This window comes from Theropithecus gelada, chromosome 3 (assembly GCF_003255815.1).
Source record: "Theropithecus gelada isolate Dixy chromosome 3, Tgel_1.0, whole genome shotgun sequence".
Lineage (NCBI taxonomy): Eukaryota > Metazoa > Chordata > Mammalia > Primates > Cercopithecidae > Theropithecus > Theropithecus gelada.
In genome coordinates this window covers 31483480-31508737 of record NC_037670.1, presented here as the reverse complement: position 1 = coordinate 31508737, position 25258 = coordinate 31483480, and the positions used below count along the sequence as shown (strand labels likewise).

The 25258-nt window shown below is 42.6% G+C and overlaps 1 protein-coding gene across 10 annotated transcripts in view; it reads right to left on the bottom strand.

Moving 5' to 3' along the window:
• Positions 1-25258, bottom strand: part of TIAM1 (T cell lymphoma invasion and metastasis 1) — a 444177-nt gene that overhangs the window by 153447 nt on the left and 265472 nt on the right. For 9 of the 10 annotated variants that reach the window (XM_025380044.1, XM_025380046.1, XM_025380045.1 and 6 more), the window contains one exon: positions 5776-5952. The exons of the other annotated variant lie outside the window; for it this stretch is intronic. The gene's annotated coding sequence lies outside the window, so the exon portion shown is untranslated. The remainder of the gene's footprint in view (positions 1-5775; positions 5953-25258) is intronic. 10 annotated transcript variants of the gene reach the window in all.

The following is a 25258-nucleotide window of genomic DNA, read 5'->3' as shown; positions in this document are numbered from 1 at the left end:
CATCTAAAATGACACCCAGTGCTGCAGAACTCAACATTTCTTACCCCTCTTCTTTCGCTTTTCGCCTTCACATTGATCATAATTGTAACCAACAATATATATTTCACTTACTGGTCTTTCCTATTCTCTACTGGTCTCTCTTATTCTCTCTTCCCACTAGAGCCTAAGCTTCAGGAGGGCTGGAAGTGTCTTGTTTCCTGCTGTATCCTCAGTGCCTAGAACCCAGCCTGAGAGGTTGTAGGTGGTCCATTAAGAAAGCACTAAAAACTCAAAGGAAAAAAAAAAAATACTGGAATGAATGAATGACAGACACTTTAATGTAAGATGTGAAAACTCATACAACTACAATGCAACATAGGTGAGAACATGACCATAATGCGAATGAGACACAGCACACATCAGTCTTAAATACACTAGTCTCTTCTCTCAGGATGCCTGGAAGATACTTCCCCATCAGCTCGCTGCTCCCTGGGCCCTTTCCACCTGCAGGTCTGTGTCCGTCCCTTACTGTGGACCACTGGGTTGAAGGTCACCCTGATCCATGAACTTAGGGGTAAGGGTGTTCAGCTTGTGCTCCAGTGTGTTCCCCTCCCCACCCCCAGTGCTTCCTGGGGAAAGAATTAAGGGCTTGCACCTGTCTCATTCCACTGAATTCTTGCCTTCAGTTCCTATCTTCCTCTTCCTTTTGGAGCTGCAGTGCAGAGGTTCAGGAATGAGATTAAGAATTGAGAGAGCAGCTCTCCCCATAGTCAGGGCAATGAGTGCAGAACTGCTCAGGCCTAGGAGGATCCAGAGAAAGTGGGGGCAAAGGAGACTAAGTGGCATGATGGGCAAGAGTGTCATCTGAAAGTGGTATGGGGTCAAAGCATCAGGAGTTCCCAGGGGAGTGCTTAGGGCCAGGGATCAAAGACAATAGGATGAGTGTGATTCTTCTATTCTTACCAACACCACGATCCTCTCTTAAAGTGATGAGTTAAACTTTTCAGTAAGTAATCACCTGAAAGGCCTTTAAATCCCATCAAATTAAATGCAGATGCTCCTCCATTTATTATGGGGTCATATCATCATAAACCCACTGTAAGGTGAAGATATCCTAAGTCAAAAATACATTTAATATACCTAACCTACCAAATATCACACCTGAGCCTAGCTTACCCTAAATGTGCTCAGAACACTTACATTAGCCTACAGTTGAGCAAAATCATCTGACACAAAGTCTATTTTAAGTATTGAATATTTGTTGAATATTTACTTATAATAAGTGTTGAATATTTCATATTCAACACATATTTCATGCAACTTATTGAATACTGTGCTGAAAGTGAAAAACAAAGGGATTGCATGTGTACCACCGTAAAGTTAAAAAAACACAAGTCAAACCACCCTAAGTTGGGGACTGTCTATACATAGTAAAGGAGTCAAAAGGTATTTTAAGAAACTTTAGCAATATGCATAAATACTTGTTAGGGTGGTTCATATATATCTGATAGGTGGTCATTTCTCAGGGACTGCTTTTATAGATTTATTAGGCTACTAAGCCTTTAAAAAAAAAAGATATAGAACTACACATACATTGAAACAATGTCAAATTCCTGGCTTTGGTATTTTACTATAATTATGCAAGATGCAACCATTAGAAAAAACTGGGTGATGGTTACATTTCCTGCATACAATTTCCTGTGAATCATAATTATTTTGAAATAAAAAGTTAAACAAACAAAATGAGTCTTAATTAACTAACTGAATAGTCTAATGAAACTGTAATTTAAAGTGAGAGTTCTTCCAAAAAAAATGTAGTTGAATCCCCTTTTATTTTTAGCTGAAAAGCATCTAGAATATTCTAACATAATTTCAATGAATTAGGCAACAACAACAAAAAAAACAAGCATTTATTGAGCATCATCTAGCAAAATGTGATCAGAAAGTACAAAGCAAACACAGAACAGTGGTCCAAAATGTGGTTAAATAAAGAGGTGACATTGATTATCTGAGGATAAAGCTTCTGTCTTAACAAACTAGTGAAAAAAATAAGTTTTTAATATCTGGTGCCAGCAAGTTGGAGTAAACCAACTAAGGCCTATCTTGCCCCAGCTAATGACAACTAAAAACTCTGGACCAACAAGTAAACAAAAGCAAAAAAAAAAAAGATCAAAACCTGAGGATGCCACCCATTTAAGGGTGAGTTTCCTATTTTGTTTTTATTGTCCTAATTTCTCACCCAGCCTTACACCAAGGGTGAGTATAGCTCCAGTGAAGCTATGACACAGGCAACAAAAACTCTGGATCAGACCTTGTTGTTCTACCCAGAGGAATCAAGAATAGTCCCTGTAAGCCAGAGAGAGTGTGGAGATCTCAGAGAAAAGAAAACTGGAAAATAACATCCCATAATGGTGCATATAAATCTGCACAAGTGCCAGGCTCACTCCTCAGATGCACATGCCTAGGACTGATTCAAAGCAAGACAGCAAAAGCTTTGAGAACTGAATCAAGACATAAACCACAGCCCAACCCTCAGACTAACACCTGAGTGGTGCACAAACAGGACAAACTCAAAGTAGTATACCAAAGGCTTTGAAAACTGAACTGACATTAGAGCCTCCACCCACGGAGGTGAGACAGCACTTATAATCTGAACCCAGTCAGGTTGACTGCCTGCAAAATAACAAGGAAAAATCAGTATTCTCCAGATGATGTACCAAGACCTGGAGTATCACGACATAATATTCAAAATGCCTACAATGCATTTCAAAGAACCAGGAAAATTTGATTAGCTCTCAGGGGTAAGGACAATCAATAGATGCCAATCCCAAGGTGGCCCAGATGTTGGAATTATCAGACTTTTAAAGCAACTATTACAAGTGTGCTTCCTGAGTAAAAGTAAACACCCTTGAAATTAATGAGAAACTTAGCTGCTTGCAATGCCTGTGTAAGATCATTATGAACATCAATGATGATATTAATACATGAGTAAAGGCTGGGCGCGGGGGCTCATGCCTGCAGTTTGGGAGGCCAAGGAGGGTGGATCACTTGAGGTCAGGAGTTGGAGACCAGCCTGGCCAACATGGCAAAACCCCATCTCTACAAAAATACAAAAATTAGCCAGGCATGGTACACGCCTGTAATCCCGACCCTACTTGGGAGGCTGAGGCAGGAGAATCACTTGAACCCAGAAGGCAGAGGCTGCAGTGAGCCAAGATTGTGCCACTGCACTCCAGCCTGGGAAACAGAGCGAGACTCCTTCTCAAAAAAAAAAAAAAAAAAAAAAAAAATACATGAGTATACAAATAGAACACACATAAAAAAGAAAGGTCAACCCTATATGACCCAAGATACAGCACATACCTTGCATTTTTAAACCACCTGTACTGTGTAAGGAAATATTCCAGTGAATAGAAAGCCACCCTGTGGTCAAAGTCCTGGGTATAAAGAACATAGAAAAACACTTCCACAACCACAGATTGTTGAGAGGGAAAACAGGGAAGGAAAGAAAAAGACACAAGGGAATCTGAAAACAACTTCATCACCTTGAGGACTAAGGGGGTTGTAATAATATTTTTATGGTTTAGGATGTCTAATGCCCTCAATTATCCCAGAGGTTCCAGTGGTGCTCCTGGCAGACAGTAGGATGCCCCACCCTCTAGCTGAAGAACAGGAAAGTTCCACATGAACAATGCCTAGCCCTGTGGGTCAGCTGGTCAGGGCTTTCCCTGTGTGGGAGTAAATAATCCAAAAGGTGATTCTACCACTGGGATCAAACATCTCTAGTGCAAATTTTTCTCATCCTCCAGAATTAAAATCTTAGATTTGAGATGCACATTCAAGATACGGACTTTGAGAGAGTTAAAAATTCTCTCCAAGAGTATTAAGATGTGGCCGGGCACAGTGGCTCACACCTGTAATCACAGCACTTCGGGAGGCTGAGGCAGGTGGATCACTTGAGGTCAGGAGTTTGAGACTAGTCTGGCCAACATGGTGAAACCCCATCTCTACTAAAACTACAAAAATTAGCTGGGCATGGTGGAGGGGGGAAGTCTGTAATCCCAGCTACTCTGGAGGCTGAGGCACAAGAATCGCTTGAACCCGGGAGGCGGAGGTTGTAGTGAGCCAAGATTACACCACTGCACTCTAGCCTAGGTGACAGCAAAACGCTGTCTCAGGAGGGAAAAAAAAAAAAAAAAAGAATATTAATATGTAAATATTTCACACGCCTAATACATGATAAATCTGTGTAAGAATTTTAAAAAGCAATTATTCCAGATGGATTGCTTGTAGGGCAATTTTCACAATTATACCTTTTTTTGGTATTTTCTAATGTTTTTATACTAAATATGTAATTCATTTTAAGGAAAGTAAAATAAATAGAACATGCCAACAGGTTTTTAAGTCACTGAATTTTTTTTTACAGTTGAAGAGAGTGAGGATGTGGGCACTATGCTGACAGCTACAACAAAACGGCATCAAACCCAAACTCTAAAACAGATGGCCTGGGAAAATTACCTACGATGAAGAAAATACTACCTAGCTTGGACTTACTCCACTTTTTCACTATGTTTCAATGGCACACTGACCTCCTCTCATTGTATCTCTGGCAGGGTTATTTGTACACTGGCACATCTGTCTTGTTTTTAACTACCCTCTTCTCATTTTATTATAAAAATCTCAATGGCAGAAACCATATCTTACTTGTGATTGTAAACTAAATATACAGAAGTTTTAGTCTAGCTCTTCTGAGTGGGAATGTTCAACACCGACACTGCCTTATTACAAGGGTACTGCAAATACATAAAACCTTAGATCTCACTGGTGGGCCCATGATAATCCAATTTATATCATATTCAAGTCAACAGTTAACTGTGAAAGCAAGGTTTCTCTGTCGTTGGGAAGGACGTTGTGAAATCTGACCAGAAGGCATTTAATGATGTAAGTTATAATGATTAATAATACAAAATCTCACTCCCCTGAGGTATTTAGAAACTTATTAAAATAAACATAATCATTACCCTTCTATGACTTGAAAACAGGCCTCCAAAACTGCAGAAGAAAGGATGAAATGTATTTATTTCTAAGTTAAATTTGAAGCGAAATCACAAGACAACAGATTGCAAATTTAAAATTAGATTCTAGTGGGAGGTCTTGGTTTCAAGCCTGTTTTTTCCCTACTGGAGGCTGCGCTTGAAGACGGTGTTGGGGGGTGGGGGTGAGGGAGAGAGCTAAGATTAAACTGAGACAAAGTTCTGAAAGTTTTCGCTAAATCGTTACAACCCATGAAAAGAGTTTTGCCAAGTCACACACAAATACCCTGAACACCAGAGACTAAGCAGGAAAGTTTTGCAACAAATATAAGATGATCTTTGATTTCGAAAAGATTATTATTTTGACGGTGTTTATTTTTACTTTTTAAAGATTATCCAAAGCAAAAACAAAACATATCATTGTTTTCAAGTCGGATTTTGAAGCTCGGGTTTGCCTTTTTCAAACATAATCCGATATAAAGATGGTGAAGCCCAGGGATAAATGTACGAGATCCTGAGGGCAATTCACAGGGGAGAAAAGGATTTCATAGGCACCTACTTTGTTTTTTCTGTTTTGTTTTAATGCTAATGCTTTTGAATTGTCAGATAGGTGTAACCCTAATTCAAGGAAGTGATTCCAAATTCTTTTTCCCAGGAGCTACACACAACAATGATAGTAAAATGCATCTGTCCCAGCACCTTTGAAGCATTTCCATTAATTCATACAAACGTAATAGGCTCAAATATACATATGCAAACCTACCTTAAAAGGCAACAGTGGTCCCCAGCCCAACTTGCTCCAAGAGCACTGTGGCATTTAGATATTGAGGTTGGAAATGATGTCTGGATGAACAGCCACTGGGCTGGGGACGATGTCAGCACCTGCGCCCTGGGGTGGCCATCACAGTTTCATCTAAGTCTGTGAGAATGTGCCAAAAACCTGGAGAGGAGCGGGTCAGAGGAGACAGAAAAACAGAAAGGAAATGATGAGGCAGAAGGAAGGAAATGGGCATTTTCTGTCAAACCCATTTCATCAATTCTATGACATCAACTTTTTGTGAAATACTGTCAGAGGCATTTGAACCACAGCAACTCCATCTTAAATAGGAGCTGGGTAAAATGAGGCTGAAACCTACTGGTCTGCGTTCCCAGGCAGTTAAGGCATTCTAAGTCACGGCATGAGGCAGGAGGTCAGCACAAGATACAGGTCACAAAGACCTTGCTGATAAAACAGACTGCAGTAAAGAAGTCTGCTAAACCCCACCAAAACCAAGATGGTGACGAGACTGACCTCTGGTCATCCTCACTGCTACACTCCCACCAGCGCCATGATAGTTTACAATGCCACAGCAATGTCAGGAAATTACCTTATATGGTCTAGAAAGGGGAGGCATGGGCTGGGCGCGGTGAGTCATGCCTGTAATCCCAGCACATTGGGAGGCCGAGGCAGGCGGATCACCTGAGGTCAGGAGTTCAAGACCAGCCTGGCCAACATGGTGAAACCCCATCTTTACTAAAATACAAAAATTAGCTGGGCATGATGGTGGGTGCCTGTAATCCCAGATACTCAGGAGGCTATGGTGGGAGAATTGCTGGAACCTGGGAGGTGGAGGCTGCAGTGAGCCAAGATCTCACCTTTGCACTCCAGCCTGGGAGGCATGAATAATCCACTCCGTTTAGCATATAATCAAGAAATAACTATAAAAATGGGCAACCAGCAACCCTTGGGGCTGCTCTGTCTATGGAGTAGCCATTCTTTTATTCCTTCACTTTCTTAATAAACTTGCTTTGACTTTATAAACTCTCCCTGAATTCCTTCTTGCGTGAGATCCGAGAACACTCTCTTGGGGTCTGGGTCAGGACCGCTTTCGTGTAACATTATGACATCCCAAATCAAATGATGTAACATTGGGATACAGGCATAAAACGACAGGCTTAAATCAGATAAATAGATAAATAAATAAATAAATACCAGTCTATTTACATTCAGGGTAATCCATAGCCCTACAGACTAAGTCATCTTATTATTTTAATCTATCTGTTTACATTAAGGTGTTGGAGAACAGAAACAGGTTACTACGGAATGGTTCCCGTGTCCCACTCAATCTTCAGAGTCTCAAGAAACAGAAATGAAAGGAAACCAGCAACCCTCAGTTATTCTCAGAGTAGTGCTGTATTTATAACGGATATTGAAGAAAATGTGGAAAGAGAGTAAAACAGAAACCCAAATCCATTACATAGAACTTTCCATTGTATACACGTTTTCTTGTGAAGGCAAACATCAAATTCAGAGAAAACACATGAAGAATACGCATGGGAAAGAATTTAGGTAAAAGATCCAAACTGTAATTTAACATGGCAAATCAATGAACAAGGCAAGGACTCCAGGAACACATAGGTTAATGGGGTTGTTTTATTTCCTTCATCTTTTTAAAGCCTGCTGGTAGAGGTGAAATGACAAATACTAAGGCAAGCAAAACAAAGGCCTGAAGGGCCTCTTTGGGTGGCTTCATTTTGGTACTTTCTTCCCAGACATTTCCCTGGGGCTGCCCGCTGCTGGTGGTTTCAGCAGGTGGGAACCTGAGATGGCAAATACTTTGAGCAGGAACATGAAGAAAACTGCCTATTTTGTGGAAAGGAGCCACATACAGGAAGTAAGTAAATAAATATATATGTCTATCCAGAATGGAACAGTAAGCAAATACAGTTCTTCCTTATCTTGGAAAATATGCTATTTAACCATGAAGTTAGTGACTCATGCTTGCAGGGAAAGGAGCACAAGTTCTCAGCAACACCCCACTATTACCCCACAATACGTTCCCTTTCCACAATGCCCCCATTGCTACCCGGTTCACTCCCTTTCCCTGGGCATCCTCCTTAAAATGTTCTCTGCAAATTTCCACATTTCCAAAGCAGTTCCTGAATTGCTTAGGAACTGGCAGAAATTAATAAGCAATAGCCCATTTATGCTGAAATGGACTCATTACGGTGCCAGCTGCCAATAATTTGCAAGGCTGGATTCTTGCTGGCAAAGGAGGCCGGCAGGCGGCTGTCCTTCCACCTGCACAATGGAGGCTGATAATGCATTTTCTATACTTTAAAAAAAATTACGTATTCAGATAGAATACATTTTTTTCTCTATATTCTTCTAGTCCCTGAGCAAATAAATAAACAAACAAACAAACAAACAAACAATACAGGGAGAAAGGGCATTATTTGAAAAACACGAGAGCAAAACAGAGTTGATTTGGTATAACTTCTTTCTGATTTTGGTGGGGAAAAAAATTTGCCTATGACCCTGGTTGTGGAACTGATCCACGACGCGTCCTAATGAAGAGCTCCACAATCAGCAGATATGCTAAGGTCAAAACGTGCCAACAAGTACGTATCCATTTCCCTTACAGCAAGTTAATTGCTTCATGGCCTTGTGAATGGATGCCACCACGGCAATTTGGGAACTGTCAGTACTCTGGGTTTTCTCCAAGAGCTGCAAAGAACTCAGTTTCACTGGGAGACAGCTACGCACCAAGCTCAGCGTTGGCAGTCCAAGCTGGGAGTCGGGCTGCACGCATCCGGTCATATCTTGGCTTTGCAGGTCAAATCTTTACTTTCAGCGTGACCTGGGGCAAACTCTAAATGTCCTATCCCTCTAACAAGTGGGGACGATAAGATTCCTAAATCATTGGGCTGTCATGAGCTTTAAATGAGATCATCTATGTTACAGAATTATCCCATTATCAGTTCTCAATAACCATATCCCATGATCGGTTCTCGATAAACATTAGCTATTACTTCCACTACTATTTAAAATGTTTAAACCATAAGGAATGTGCTACAGAATGGGCCAGTATTATGCAGGCCTCCTTAGCAAAATGATACCCACTTCACTGAAACTGAATCATATGTTATAAATTGAATGACATCAGTCACCTTAAATTTGCTGTGGAACAAATTGGAGAATTAACTAATCCAGCTATCAGATGCATGCAGTCTACTCAATTGGCTACCACACACACACACACACACACACACACACACACAGCCATACTGATGAAATCCAGCAGTACCAGTAGGCCTGCTTACATTACATTAAGATGACTCTTAGGGAACCAAATGCTGAGATTACCAAGTTTTTCAGTCTCACTCTGAGACATCCTTGATATGGTCTGGGAGTGTCCCCACCCAAATCTCATCTTGAATGCTAACTCCCACAATTCCCATGTGTCATGGGAGGGACCCAGTGAAAGGTAGTTGAATCATCGCGGCAGGTCTTTCCTGTGCTGTTTTCCCAGTTGGTGAGTGGGTCTCGAGAGATCTGATGGTTTTACAAAGAGGAGTTCCTCTGCACAAGCTCTCTCTTTGCCTGCAGCCAAATAAGATGGGACTTTCTCCTCCTTGCCTTCCGCCTTGATTGTGAGGTATCCCCAGCCACGTGGAACTGTGAGTCCAGCTAAACCTCTTTCTTTTGTAAATTGCCCAGTTTGGGGTATGTGTTCATCAGCAGCGTGAAAATGGACTAATACAATCCTCAATTCATATGGCCAATTTCTGTGTCATATGTCAAATGACCAGTTTTCACAGGAATATGCGTGTACTGGAAGTGAGGAAGGTATTACCAAAACTAATCTTAGGCTTCAAATACCTGCAAAAATTGATAGGGCTGAGAAGTCCTACTGCTCCACTCCTGTAATATTATTTAAGATGAAAATACGGTAAGTGTCAGAAATAGTGTGTCCACAGCATTTAATCCTTGCCTTTTCCAAAAATGTCTGCCAAACCAGAACTTTCTTTTTCACCTTCAAAGTGTCAAAGACACTTGGGGGTGGGGGATGGGAGGCAGGGGACAGACACAGTGGCTTGTGCCTGTAATCACAGGGCTTTGGGAGGTTGAGGTGGGAGGATGGCTTGAGGACAGGAGTTCAAGACTAGCCTGAGCAAAACCGTGAGACACCCACCTCTACAAAAAAATTTACAAAATTAGCTGGGCATGGTGGCGTATGTGTATTCCCGGCTACTTGGGAGGCTGAGGTCAGAGGAACCCTTGAGCCCAGGAGTTTGAGGTTATAGCCTGGGCAACAGAGTGAGACCCTAACTCAAAAAACAAACAACAAACAACAACAAAAACACACTCATAAGGGGCATTCTGTCATTTTTAAGTCCTTGCAATTTCCAGGGATCAGTGTATAGAGAAAAAGACACTGTATTGTATTTGCCCTGGAAATACCCAAGTTCAGTTACCAGGTGCTATTACTTCATAAATTATGTGACTTTTGGACAGTAAATTACCCATTCTGAAAACCATTAGAAAAAATGAGGACGTAATATGTTTGCCTTACCAATACTTAACTCTAATATCTTTTCTTATAGGAAACTGTAAGATTCCTATAAGCTGTATAACTGTACAGCTAACAGCTGTATACAGCTGTATAGCTATACAACTGTAAGATTCCTATGATTCCTATAAGTTTATAACACTATAAACCGTAAAATTTATATAAGTATGTAAATTCTTACTGTGTTTACTATGATTTAGTGTCCCCCAATTTTCCATAACCAGTAGGTTAATGACAATCAGGAAGTTTTCCTTTATACGGGGCTTAAACAGTGCGGGCAGAGGTCTTGGATCAAATTCCTAAACATTTATTTCATATACAATAAGCACCAACAACCTTAGTTTTTAACAGTCATACTTAGACCCCCAAATCAGTACTGACAGATAAATAGGTGGATGGTAGATGGGTAGATGGATGGACGGATAAGTAGATGGATGGAGGGATGGATGGATGGATGGAGGGATGGATGGATGGATGGATGGATGGATGGATGGATGGTGGATGGATGGATAGTGGATGGACAGATGGTGATGGATAATAGATATATGGATGAATGGTAGATGGATGGATGGGTGGTGGATGGAGACAGAGACACGGATGAATGGTAGATGGGCGGATGGATGGATAGAGGGATAGTGGATGGTGAATGGATCATTGATGGATGGTAGATAGATAGATGTAGATAGATGGAGCTAGCGCATTAGAAAATTTTAAATGGCTCAGAAATTAAATTAAAGTTAAAGAAGTCTCATCACTTTTTAAACTGTTACTTAAGAAAAAACTTGGGAATGACTTCCAAGGATACAGAATTTAAAAAGTAATAGGAGGAAAGAGGGTAACCATGCATATCCTATTGAGCTGCATACCTAGCTCCATTTAACAGTAAGCTTTATAACAGCCAAGTCAAATAGGAAAAACATGGCAGTTGTAAAATTCACAATGTCCAAATGGATGGCTCAAAGGAAGCACAAAAGTTCTTGGTTCTTGGTACTTGGATCAGACAGGAGTCTCCACTGGTGGTCCTCTGAGGCCACTGTGATGTGATGAGCAATGCTCTAGACCTCATCCTTCCACGAAGGCTCAGTGACAAATTTCATAGAAATGTTTCTTGTCTTGACAATTATTTTTTTAAAAATCACAATTCAGCAGCAAACAGCCGTCTTGAAGACGCAGGATACTGCTGCAGAAGAGACAGACGGTGTTCCTTCCAGGAAATTCTTCTTGAGCACTGTCTGCCCTCCACGGAGTGCAGAAGCATGACTGAGGGGGGTGACCTTGAGATGGACTCTCTGGCTCACAGCTGATTGTAGCTAGGACATGCTGACAGATGACCACACCCCATCTGGTGTAAAGCCACTGTTTCACCAAGGGTGTGTTTGTCTGGCTTCTGTGAAAGCTGAGATGGCAATAAGGATTCATGCACAAAGCAGAGCTGCTCCACCTTCCCACTGATGGCCCTGGGGCAGGGCCAGGACTCCCAGTGAAAGACCAATCCCTCTAAACAGATGAATGAGCCATGATAAGGGCCCCAAGTTCCTACTCCATAAAGCATGATGAAATAGTTTTAGCTCTACCATTGTTTTAAGGCAGGTATAAAAAGACATCGAAATCAGAAAATGATTAAAAAGACACCAGAAGTTTCCATATCCATAGACTGCCCTAGTTTTGGGCAATGTGACTTCCTAATGTATCCAAATATATCCTAAATAAACTACGCAAGAAAACATATTCACACAATCAATATGTTTAAGTCAATCACAAGTCGGGAACTATCTAAAATCATAACTTTAATTTTAGAGCAGTAAATCTTTGGCAATACTTAACCAACAGGTTCAGCCAGGACAGACATTACCATATTTCTTAGGAGTAAAGTCGGTACATTTCAAAGTGAAGTTAATATGTACCTCAACTTAGGGCGAGCTACCATTTATGGAAAGCTTACTATCTGGCTGGCACTGTGTTCATGGCATCAGGCCAAAATACTCTTTAGACTTCTCCTAAGTTCTTGGTGTTTATCACCTTGGAACTACACCTCTGACTGACAGCTGCCAACGTACTGCAACACTGACACCACGTCACTTCCTGCAAAGCTTGCTCCCAACAGGGTTTGGAAGCCACTCAACCCCCAAGGGCTGTGTCACACAGCCAGTGACCAAATCTCCCAAATACTCATACAGCCTGACTCTAGGAATGGTTCAGATGAGGCCCCAGCTCGCTGAAATGGATGTAATAACTTTTTCAGGACACACCATGAGGATCACGTGCTTTCTCCAAAATCCAAGCAGCATCTCTTTTCCCATTTCTTTCTTTCTTTCTTTCTTTTTTTTTTGAGATGGTGTTGCTCTGTCGCCCAGGCTGGAGTGCAGTGGCATGATCTCTGCTCACTGCAACCTCCGCCTCCAGGGTTCAAGCAATTCTCCTGCCCCAGCCTCCTAAGTAGCTGGGATTACAAGCGCACATCACCATGCCCAGTTAATTTTTGAATTTTTAGTAGAAACAGAGTTTCACCATATTGGTCAGGCTGGTCTCAAACTCCCGAGTTCAGGTGATCCACCTGCCTCGGCTTCCCAAAGGGCTGGGATTACAGGCATGAGCCACCGCGCCCATCCCACTTTTCCCATTTCTTAAAGCCGCAAAGCTACTGAACACTTGGGAATTCCATCCCGCACTCCAAGAGTAGTGACCACGGAATGCTAGAACACAGCTTTGGGCTTCCTCCTGGCTCCTAAATTCCAAGTTGCAGTCACATCAAAAAAGCACACTTACATCGTAAGGCAGGGTAGAACATTTGATCCCCAAAGAAAACAGAAACGGAGCTGAGTGTCATTAACTTCTAACGCTGAGATCTGTCCTTTGCTATTTCACCACACTGTGGCTTAACGTACAGGGTGTTCCCAGTGAGAGAACTAGTTAATCGTGCAAGAAGACTGTGGGAGAGGACGGTATTCATTCTCAGTGTTTTCGTATCTCCTGTGAAACACAGGAGAGTAATAATCCTTACACCACACACCAAAATAATCGCCTCAAGAACGTATCAACACCTTGGTTTAGAAGAGATGTCAAAATCAAATCACTTTACTCAACAACTCATTTTCCAAAATTGAGCCACCCTTAGGTGTCTTCCCTTGGACAGAGCTGCCTCCCACTCCCATGTAAGTTGTAGAAGCTGCACCAGACACAGGAGGAAGTCACGCTTCCTGGGACACACAGCAGGGTGGATGGAGGGTAAAGAGAGCTCCTCTTTCACTGTCAAAGACTGAAGTTCCAGGAAAGGAATTTATTTTTTATTTTTTTGAGATGGAGTCTTGTTCTGTCCCCAGGCTGGAGTGCAGCGGTGCGATCTTGGCTCACTACAACCTCCACCTCTCAAGTTCAAGCGATTCTCTTGCCTCAACCTCCCGAGTAGCTGGGACTACAGGCATGTGCCACCATACCCAGCTAATATTTTTTTTATTTTACTTTTTTAGTAGAGATGGGGTTTCACCAAGTTAGCCAGGCTAGTCTTGAACTCCTGACCTCAAGTGATCTGCCCACCTTGGCCTCCCAAAGTGAGATATTTGGTTCTAATTCTCTGTTTTCCAAGTCTGAGGTTCAGCCTTGAGCCCGCCTGGAGACAAGGGAATCTCCATTCTAAGAGACATGGCCCAACATGGGAAGTCAGGGAAAAAGGCACCGCAAGGAACTCTCAGACTCAGCAGCTTCTGTCTACCTCCAAGACATTCTCCAGACCAGCCCCAGTGACCCAAAAGCATGAAAGTGCAACCTGCAATTTCCCTGATAGCCTCTGACCCCTGCAGCCTGGATTCCCCGACCTGTTCCCTTCCCGCGCAGCCAAGAGGAAAGTCTTTCAGCCAAAAATACAGTCAGGATATCAAGGGGTCCCCTTCCTTCATTAGGAAGCAGAACAGGATGTGGTCATGAAACATTTCATTCCCCAAGCCACCCCCCAAGCCAATTCCCGACCCAGAGCTGCCTTCGCACACAGAGGGGTGCGGCCACTCTGGAATCAGGGAAGAGCTTGTGGCGGGGTGGTGAGGCCATGCACTCGAGAGGCCAGTGTGGCAACTAAGCCTGTTGGCAACAAGGGCTGGAACTGCCTGCACCCAGACAACAGAGAAGATAACCCCAAGCCCCGCTGGAAAGGTCACAGGGATGGGGTGTGAAAATCTGCCTGGTTGTCCCTGGATGCTTTGAGTCTAAAGGGCCCATCCAAAAAGAATCACTCCCCTCATGGACTTGCTGCTTCCACCTTGGGGCTGTCTCTGCTGCTGTTGCGCTTGTGTTGACGGCATGAAATTCTTTTAACAGAACATGGTTAAAGAGAGATTTCCGGCCAGGTGCGGTGGCTCACACCTATAATCCCAGCGCTTTGGGAGGACAGGGTGGGTGGAAAACTTGAGGTCAGGAGTTAAAGAGTCCAGCCTGTCCAACATGGTGAAACCCTGTCTCTACTAAAAATACAAAAATGAGCTGAGTGTGGTGGCACACACCTGTAATCTCAGCTACTTGGGAGGCTGAGGCAGGAGAATCACTTGAACCCAGGAGGTGGAGGCTGCAGTGAGCCAAGATCGTGCCACTGCACTCCAGCCCGGGCACAAAGTGAGACTCCAGCTCAATAAATAAATAAATAAATTAATTAATTAATTAAAATAAAAGAGAGACTCCAATCCTCCAGACAATGAGAAAGCTTTTAAGGCTATGACATTGTAAGTGGAGAGGAAGCAAGAGAATCTAGAAATATTAAGTATGTAAGTGTGTGTATATAATTGATCGGCAACTTAATTTAATAACTAAAAGGCATTGGGCAAGCACGATAGTTGGGAAATAAGAGCTGCCATATGTAAAAAGTGAAATTGTGCTAGGATCCTGTGTTGCACCATTGCTAGAGGGATATTACGAACATCAACCTTGATGTGTGTTTAGGTGGCATACCCTAACAGAAGGATTTTAATCAAAGACTAAATAAACATCACAGTGCAGCAAAGAATATTGCACTTTAAAGTTAATGATTTTAAAAATATATTTAGGCCGGGCGCGGTGGCTTGAGCCTGTAATCCCAGCACTTTGGGAGGCCGAGACGGGCGGATCACGAGGTCAGGAGATCGAGACCATCCTGGTTAATATGGTGAAACCCCGTCTCTACTAAAAAGTACAAAAAACTAGCCGGGCAAGGTGGCGGGTGCCTGTAGTCCCAGCTACTTGGGAGGCTGAGGCAGGAGAATGGCGTGAACCCGGGAGAGGGAGCTTGCAGTGAGCTGAGATCTGGCCACTGCACTCCAGCCTGGGCGACAGAGCGAGACTCCGTCTCAAAAAATAAAAAATAAAAAATAAATAAATATATATATAAATATATATATTTAAAGGGTCCAGGCACAGTGAGTGGCTCATGCCTGTAATCCTAGCATGTTGGAAGGCTGAGGCAGGAGGACAACTTGGGCCCAGGAGTTCGAGACCAGTACGGGCAACGTGGTAGACCTCATCTCTATTTCTTTAAAATAATAACATTTACAGGACTGGGCTCATGCCTGTGATCTGAGCATTTTGGGAGGCCAAACAGGAAGATCACTTGAGCTCAGAAGTTCAAGACCAACCTGGGTAACACAACAGGACATCATCTCTACAAGACATTTTAAAAAAAAATTAGCCAGGTGTGGTGGCATGCACTGGTAGTCCCAGCTGCTGGGGTGGCCGGTCCGGGAGGATCACTTAAGCCCAGGAGATCAAGCCTGCAATGAGCTGTGGCTGTGCCATGGTACTCCACCCTAGGCAACAGAGAGAGATCCTGTCTCAACAAATGCGTGTGTGTGCGCATTTATTTATTTAAAGAAATTCTTCCCACAGATTTTCAAAATACATGTGATTCTTCACCCAAAAATACTCATCTTTTGAAAGAGAAGAACTGAGGTTGAAACTTGAGGACTTTATCAGAGGTACCACAAGATAGAGTGACGTAACCATGGTCAAAAGGCCTTAAGTCCCAAGTCACTCCCTGGGCACTTGGTCCCAAATTCTCCTTTAGTCACTCCTCATTTTAAAATAGGGGGAAAAAAAATGTCCTTAAGGTTTTATTTGCAAATCATTTCAAGTTGTGTCACAGTTACACAATTAAGACTACAAGCTCTAACATGTAAAAACATAATTATTTATTTCATTGATTTTAAGAAACATCATTTTTCACTCTTAACATCTCTGAAATTGAATATATCTTACAATCACAATGGTGTATTGGGATTTAGTTGGTGCCATTTTCTTTGCTTCTTAGTGGTATGCAAAACAGTGGTGCATTTTACAAATGACAGCATCTTATGAAATAGAGTATATAAAAATAGGCTTCTAAATAGCTACACTTAGGACTATCTAAAAACTGCTTACGAATTGTTTGGGTAAGGCAGAGTATCTATGTAGAATTTTACTGATGATCACACATTCAGTTCAACTCAGCCAACGTTTTACTGGGCACCTGTTATATGTTTGAAATGAGGAAATAAACCCTTTCTTTATGATGTCTATAATCTGGGAAGACAGTGGGCATTCACCCAGTCAGACAGGGCTGTAACAGCTGGTCTGGCATTAATAATAGTGAAGGATGTGGAGAAATAGACTAATTCTGCTAGGAGAGGCTCTCAGTTGAACCTCATCCTGACAGGTTAATAGGATTTGGCTTAGCTTAGGAGGATGGGAGGAAATGAACAGGGATAGGAGAGAGTTTACACAAAGAGAAGAACAGAAATTTCCAGTAAAAGAGAAGGTTAGTATAAGCAAAGACTCTGAGGAATCGAAGTATCATTAGCCCAAAGTTGTAGGGAGGCGAGTGCATGGGAAAAAGCTGGAGATGATGAAGCTAAAAAGACGGGCTGGGGCTACAGATGCTACACAAAGGAACTGAACATGATTGTATTTTATGGGATTACGTGATGATATTTTATTATGGTAGTTACATGATCAAACATAGTTTCCCCACCTGGGTAGCTCGGAAGAGAAGGGTAAGACTTATTGCAAGCAACCAATCACATGGGATGGCCCAACATGGACAGTGAGAGCCTTGGAGTAGTGAGAATGACAGGTAGGATCACCAGGACTCAGTGGTCACATACATGCTTTGAGGAAAGAAGGATGAAGAACGAGGAGGCAAAGACTTCTCTCAAGTTCCTGGTTTGGTAACTGAAATGGAAGGCGACAATAACACCTTCCACTCTGAGGTATAATCAAGCACCAGGTTAAAATGTTATCCCTGACAGGCCACAATTCACTTACAGTGATCTGACTGGAAATTTGGTGTCCATTCCACAAAGGACCTCAAAAACAAAGGACTGGAACCCATTAGAACAGCAATACAGCTAGAAAAAAAAAAAAAAAAAAAAAAACTCCTGACTTAGTGTGTTTGGGCTGCTATAACAAAATAACTTAGACTGAGTAATTTATAAACAACAGACATTTCTTGCTCACAGTTCTAGGGGCTGGGAAGTCCAAGTTCAGGTTGCCAGCAGATTCAGCATCTGATAAGGGCCTGTTCCTCACAGACGGCACCTTCCTGCTACATCCTCTCCTGGTGAAAGGGGCAAACAGGCTCCCTCAAGTCTCTTTCATAAGGGCACGAATCCCATTTACGAGGGCTGAGCTCTGAAGACCTAATCACGTCCTAAAGGCCCCACCACATGATACTATCACATCCAGGTATTAGGTTCCAACATATGAATTTACACCAACATTCAGAGCATAGCACCTCCCAAAAAACTTAGACCAAGAAGGATATTGGAATGGAGACACAAATAATGGCCAATTTCAATGCAGATTTATGGAACTTAAAACACACACAAAAACAAAAACCAAACCCTCTAATTATCCATGAGAGACCAGAAGTTTTGAACATTATCTCAACCACACTTTATATGGACTAAATCAATACCCACAATAATAAATGGATTTAACAGCTTCAATAATTTAATGCAAAAATAAAAATAGGACATCTCGGCCTTGGCGTCATAAAGTTAAAAAGTAAATTAGATTTAGGTTCAGCCTCCAAAATACTCTCAGGCTGCAGGAAACCCACCATGCTCTTGACTCATACCTTGAACTCACTCTTATTATTTAAATAATATCACTGAATGCAGGAAGTGATGAAAGCTGTACAAATCACAGTGTGATATATCTGCAATGCATAAATAAGCATGCCCAAGTGCCACTTAAACACATGTAGCATTTAAGAACAATCATTTAACTTTTCTGTGAGTGTACACAATAAGAAGTCAATAGCTTTGCAACACCAAGCAGACCTCAGGCAATGCCCTGGTTTATGTGAGTGACCAGACCAGCAAAGGATGAGAGTAGAGCACATGGTGACGGGCATAGAGGAATGGCAACAAAGACATGGGTTAACTATGGGTCACAAGTGACTCGGCCCAACTCTCCTGGGTATCCACTCTTTTTAAAGTTAGGAGGATGGTCTGGAAGTTTTTGTGTTCCCTACATCTGGAACGAAGTCCATGTTTCCTTAACTTGCTCAAGTCAAAACCCACAGGCATCACAATGGTAACCACCATGAGATTTTTCTCTACAGGGTATTCTTTTTTCAGGATCTAAGTGATTCAATTAAGGCAAAAGTACCACTGAGCTGCACCCCAGAAAAGTGACCTAAGCTCATTTAAAAGCCAGTGCAAGATTTTTTGGCTGTACAACAATTAATGTTCATCCTAGCCAAATGACAAATTGGGAAAGAATAAAAAGCATATGAAGTCATTGCAAATCAGATTTGTTAAAGTAGAAGAAAACAAAAAAAATCAAACAGACCCCATATTCCCCTCCCTAAAAATCATAAGAGGATAATCAGCCTCTTTTAACATAAAGGCAGTTCCTGGGGAGTCATGGGAACGTTTCTCAAACAATGATACATCAAAGTCCCCATGCAGAAAACCGATATATAAAATCACAAAGCAAATCTGTTTCTAGTATGACAGCAACGGGCTTTAAAAGCTTGACATTCATTGCCAAGTAATATCTAGGGGACCACACACAATGCAAGTGAAACAGACACTAGGCTTGCCTTCTAAGAATCAATGAGTATACTCCTGTCCAGGGCACTACAATGCAAATGGTTTTATTGGCATCCCCATTCAAAACAATAGTTCTAAGCATACCCACCGAAAAAAGTATGCCTATTATTGCTTATTTATTTAATGTATAGATTATATACATGAAGTACTGTTCAAACACATTATGCACATTTCAATTTTCTGTATTTATAAAGCACATAATTTACTTGAACCAACAGAAATACATAGAAATCTAAAGGCAAAAGATAAAAAGAAATATACATTTTGAAATTTCCTTCCATGCCCTGATGAATTCATCTTGCAAATTCCTCTGATATTGAAGACCACTGCTCAAGGAAATACAGGGCCAATCTGGAACCTACCAAAAAAATCAGGAAAGGCAACCTGTGCAGAACTCAGGCTCAAAAAACAAACATTGGCCAGGCATGGTGACTCGCACCTATAATCCTATCACTTTGGGAGGCCACAGCAGGCAGATCACCTGAGTCAGGAGTTCAAGACCAACCTGGCCAACATGGTGAAACCTCATCTCTACTAAAAAAAAAAAATACAAAAATTAGCTGGAATGGTGGTGCATGCCTGTAATTCCAGCTACTCTGGAGGCTGAGGCAGGAGAATCGCTGGAACCCGGGAGGCAGAGGTTGCAGCGAGCCGATGTCGCGCCACTGCACTCCAGCCCGGGCAACACTGCACTCCAGCCCGGGCAAGGGAGCAAGACTCCATCTCAAAAAAAAAAAAAAAAAAAAAATTAACAACAGATTGTGGAATAGCTTTTTACCAAAGAGGATCTGTTTTCTGCTGCTGAAGAGTGCTTTTGCAACTTGCAAACCCCCCTGTGCTTCCTCAGTTTCCCCATCTGTACAGTCAAAATATTATCCACATTTTAGCCTTATTACGAAGTCACATTATATGTGAGGGCCAAAATCTCCCAGAATCTTCAGGAAAGTAGCACACCACCATTCAGGAGACATGTGCCAAAATCCTCTGGCTGCTCTGAAATCATCTGCTGATAGCACTAGCGCTCACTAGGGACCATTAAATTCAGTTGTGCTTTTGCAACAACGATAATAACAAATTATCCCTTCACCAGTAGTTAATAAAACGGCACCATACATAGAAGAAGAAAATTGTAAGACAGAAGGACTCATCCCCACCCACCACAAGTCAAGACAATAGAGTGTATTGTGATTCACCAAGACGCAGTAAACAAAAAACACCTTTCCAACCATAATGGTATTTCTCGGTGCGGGTGATTTCAGACACAGCCAGGATAAGTAGCCAAGAAATGCCAGTTCTATAGTCTGGAAGAATAAAGGCTAACAATAACGAGCAATGGAAAAGTATTAAAAAAATTTTTATACAAAACTTTTCTCCTCATAGATAGAAAAAACAACAAAGAAGCTTCACCTTCCAGAAAACTGTCTCTGGCCAGCTTCCAATCCAGAAAGTCACTGCTGATGATGGAAGGAGCTCTCCTTAGGAACTCATACAGCTATGGCCTCCCACCTGCATCTGATCCTGCTCATCTGCACCCCCTCCAAAATACACACCCTTCCTTGAATTCCATGCCTTTATTTATTTACTTATTTACTGAGACGGAGTCTCGCTCTGTCGCCCAGGTACACAATGCAATGGCGCGATCTCGGCTCACGGCAACCTCCGTTCTCAGGTTCAAGTGATTCTCCTGCCTCAGCCTCCTGAGTAACTGGGACTACAGGAATGCACTACAATACCCGGCTAATTTTTGTATTTTCAGTTGAGACAGGGTTTCGCCATGTTGGCCAGGCTGGTCTTGAACTCCTGACCTCAGATGATCTGCCCGCCTTGGCCTCCTAAAGTGCTGGGATTACAGGCACGAGCCTGTATACCTGTCAGATATTCCTCTTGCCCCAACTGTAGGTTCTGCCCACAGCCTTCTGCTTGGCTCCATCTAGTTCCTTCCAGACTCTTCTTCAGCACAAACCCCTCTTTCTCACCTCCTGGGATTATCCTATTGATGATCCACCACTTAGGGTCAAAACCTTCCACCCTCAGGAGTGCAGCGTGATTGGTAAATGTAACATAGGCTTAGAATCTGAGAGACCTGACCCTAACCTGCCGTTCACTGCACCTGTGACCTTAAGCCAGGCACTTAACATCCCTATGAACCACTTTCTCCATCTGCAAAACAGGATACCTGCCCGCAGGTTTGTACTGGGAATTAAGTGAGGCAATGTATGTAAACACACCTTTCCTTGGTATTTAGTCGGGGCTTAATAAATGTTCATTTCTTTCTTTTCCTCTTGTCTCCTTCTTCCCCTTGTTCTTCCCCCAAGGTCCCTGAAGTATCTTCTACATCTTGTCCTTTCTATTCCTACCCTTCTAATCCAGGTCACTTTACTTTCAAAATTGCCATTGTTTTTTGTTTGTTTGTTTTTTGTTTTTTTTGCTTGTTTGTTTGTTTGTTTTGGAGACAGAGTCTTGCTCTGTGGCCCAGGCTGGAGTGAAGGGATATGATCTCGACTCACTGCAGCCTCTGCCTCCCGGGTTCAAGTGATTCTCGTGCCTCAGCCTCCCGAGTAGCTGGGATTACAGGCATGCGCCACCATGCCAGGATAATTTTTGTATTTTTAGTAGAGACAGAGTTTCACCATGTTGGCTAGGCTGGTCTCAAACTCCTGGCCTCAAGTGATTCACCCGCCTCGGCCTCCCAAAGTGCTGGGATTACAGGCATGAGCCACCGCGCCTGGCTTTAAAAAAAAAAAAAAAAAAGACAAGGTCTCACTTTGTCACCTAGGCTGGAGTGCAGCAAGGTGATCTCAGCTCACTGCAACCTCCACCTCCCAGGTTCAAGTGATTCTTATGCCTCAACCCCACAAATAGCTGGGACTACACGTGCACACCACCACACCCGGCTCATTTTTATATCTTTGGTAGAGACAGGGTTTCACCATATTGCCCAGGTTGGTCTCGAATTCCTCAGCTCAAGCAATCTGCTTGCCTTGGCCTCCCAAAGTGCTGGTTTGAGCCACCATATCCGGGCCTCAGTTGCCATTGTGAATATCTCTTTTCTGTCCTATTTACCTAATGCATATGTCACTGTACAACTAAACTAATCCAAAGTACATTGACCGTCTTCAAAAATGCCACCACTCCTATCCCTGCTCTGCTAACTTGAGGTGCAAACAACCTCAGCATACACAGCAGAGAGGGGTGCTAAAGTTCTACTTGGAAGTTAGGGTGAGCAGGGGAGGTGGGGCAGATTGATACTGGAATGCAATTTTAAATATGTATGACTTTCTAAAATGAAATATCTATCTTCCCCTAAAAATAAAATGGCACATGGAATGGTTAGAAGCTCGTTCTCTTTTTATGTTGGGATGTTTCACTGGAAAACTTTGCAAACCTCTGATCTTCCAAAATTGTCTTTATCACTTTTCTTCTCTGAATCCCCATGGTTATCAGATTTTTGAATACTTGACTTAATCCTATCCTCTGGTTGAATCACAAGTTCCATGGGAGAAGGGACCACAGCTCATTCCTTTTTGTCATAGTGCTCGATGGCACATGCCTCCCTGGGTTAGTCAAAGTGGTCCAGAGAAAAAAAACCTATATAGAGAGATATACAGTTACACTTCTACATCTATATGAAGAAAGAAGAAAAAGATTTACTTTTTTATTTACTTGTTTGTTTGTTTATTTGAGGCAGAGTCTTGCTCTGTAGCCCAGACTAGAGTACAGTGGCATGATCTCGACTCACTGCAGTCTCCGCTTCCCAGGTTCAAGGATTCTTGTGCCTCAGCCCTCCAGGTAGCTGGGATGACAGGTGCACACCACCATGCCCGGCTAATTTTTGTATTTTTAGTACAGACATGGTTTCACCATGTTGGCCAGGCTGGTCTCACATTCCTGACCTCAGGTGATCCACCTACCTCAGCCTCCCAAAGTGCTGGGATTACAGGTGTGAGCCACCGTGCCCGGCCACATCTTAATTACTCTTGGAGAAAATGTTTGACTCTCTCAAAGTCCGTAATTTTTGTATTTGTAGTAGAGATGGAGTTTCGGCATATTGGCCAGGATGGTGTTGAGCTACTGACCTCAAGTGATCCGCCCTCCTGGGCCTCCCAAAGTGTTGGGATTACAGATGTGAGTCACCGTGCCTGGCCAAGATTTACTTTAAAGAATTGGCTCATGTGTTTGTGGGTACTCTCAAGTTTGAAATCTGCAAGGTAGGGTTGGAGACCCAGGGAAAAAATGATGCTGCAGTTTGAGTTCAAAAGCATCTGGAGGCAGAAATTCTTCCTTCTTGGGGACCTTACTCTTTTGTCTTAAGATCTTTGACTAAGATTGGATGAGGTCTACCAATGTTATGAAGGGTCACTTGCTTTACTCAACCACTACTGATGTAGATGCTGATTATATCCAAACATAACTGACAGCAACATCTAGACATCTAGACTGGTATTTGACCGAACGACTAGGCACCACAACCTACCAAGCTGACAGATCAAATGAATCATCACTCCCTACACAACAGACTTTTTCTCCAGTACCTAGGAATGCCATCAATATTAGCTAATGGAAGAAAGAGAATAAAATGTATTTCTCCACAGGATGCCTACAATGCAATATCCAACAGGTGCTCTCGACAGACTCTCTTCCATCCCACAAAGCCACCTGTCCTGTGCTCTGAAGGGAGGTCAGCTCAGGTGTTCCAGGTAGCCACAGTCCCCGGGGCATGAAGAGGTCGCTGAGAAGAGCAGCAAGGCTTGCAGAATGTCTTCCTCTGCATATATTTCAAGACAACTGCAACCATCCAAGCTTATGTCTCTTGGTAGCCAACATCATCAAGAGTGGTGACTACCTTTTATTTCAACATGGAAAACTGTATTAAAATATATTTACAGATTAGAAAACACACATATCCAGGAACAATGTGGTAGTTTATACCACAGCTCCTGGTTCTTGAAACAGCCCCTACTTTTAACCACCCTCCCTCCCCTCCCAACAAACATAAATTATGGAGGTCCTGGGTACATAAGCTACCCTTGTTGGTATTATTTCTGCTCTAGTCTTGGATCTGAAATCATTACCCTCTCCCACCTCTAAGCCAAGACTTCAAGCACACAGCATGGTGGGGGTGGGGGGTGTCCCCAGCAAGTCCTCAATTCCAATGCAGCTGGGCTTAAAGTTCAGCATGAAAGGCCAGCAGTGGGGAGGGAGGTTGGAAGGATTGTTCAACAGCCTCCCACTCCCTGCTCATGACTAATGCATCACACTGGGAGAGCATTTCCTCCCAGCTAGTAAGAACTGACAAGTCACATTTAAACCAAACCAATCCCAAGAAGGCTCAGAAACCACTCAGCCCCCCAAGCCCTAAGTATACCCCTTTCTGAAAATATCCACCTAGACAGAAAACAAGCTGAGACTGTTGGCTTAGGAGTCTTTTCTAACTCTGCTTCTCCACCATGGAGCAGGGAGTTTGAATTTTCAAGGGTCAAATCAAAGAACATACACAGTGGGTAAGCAATTGTTATTCCATTCTGAGCACCAGGGTAACCTGTTAACTTAGGGAAAATCAGTTAATTTCTCTATGGTTTCAGGTTCTTCCTCAGTAAAATGCAGCACTTAGTAAGGGCTTTAAAAATGTTGGGCTTCACAGAAAAGAGAGCGGTTGGGTATGGTATGTAAAGAGAAAAAAACAGGATTGTGGGCATCATTAATGTAGAGATTTATTTTTCCAGTAGTGATTTTCCATTCAAAATAGCATCCATGAGAAGAAGGAGGGAAATTAATCAAGTGTATTCACTAAATAGAGCTTGGTGATCAAAATAACATCAGCCTTCTGGTTCTGCGGCTGCCTCACTCGCGCAAGCACGGGGAA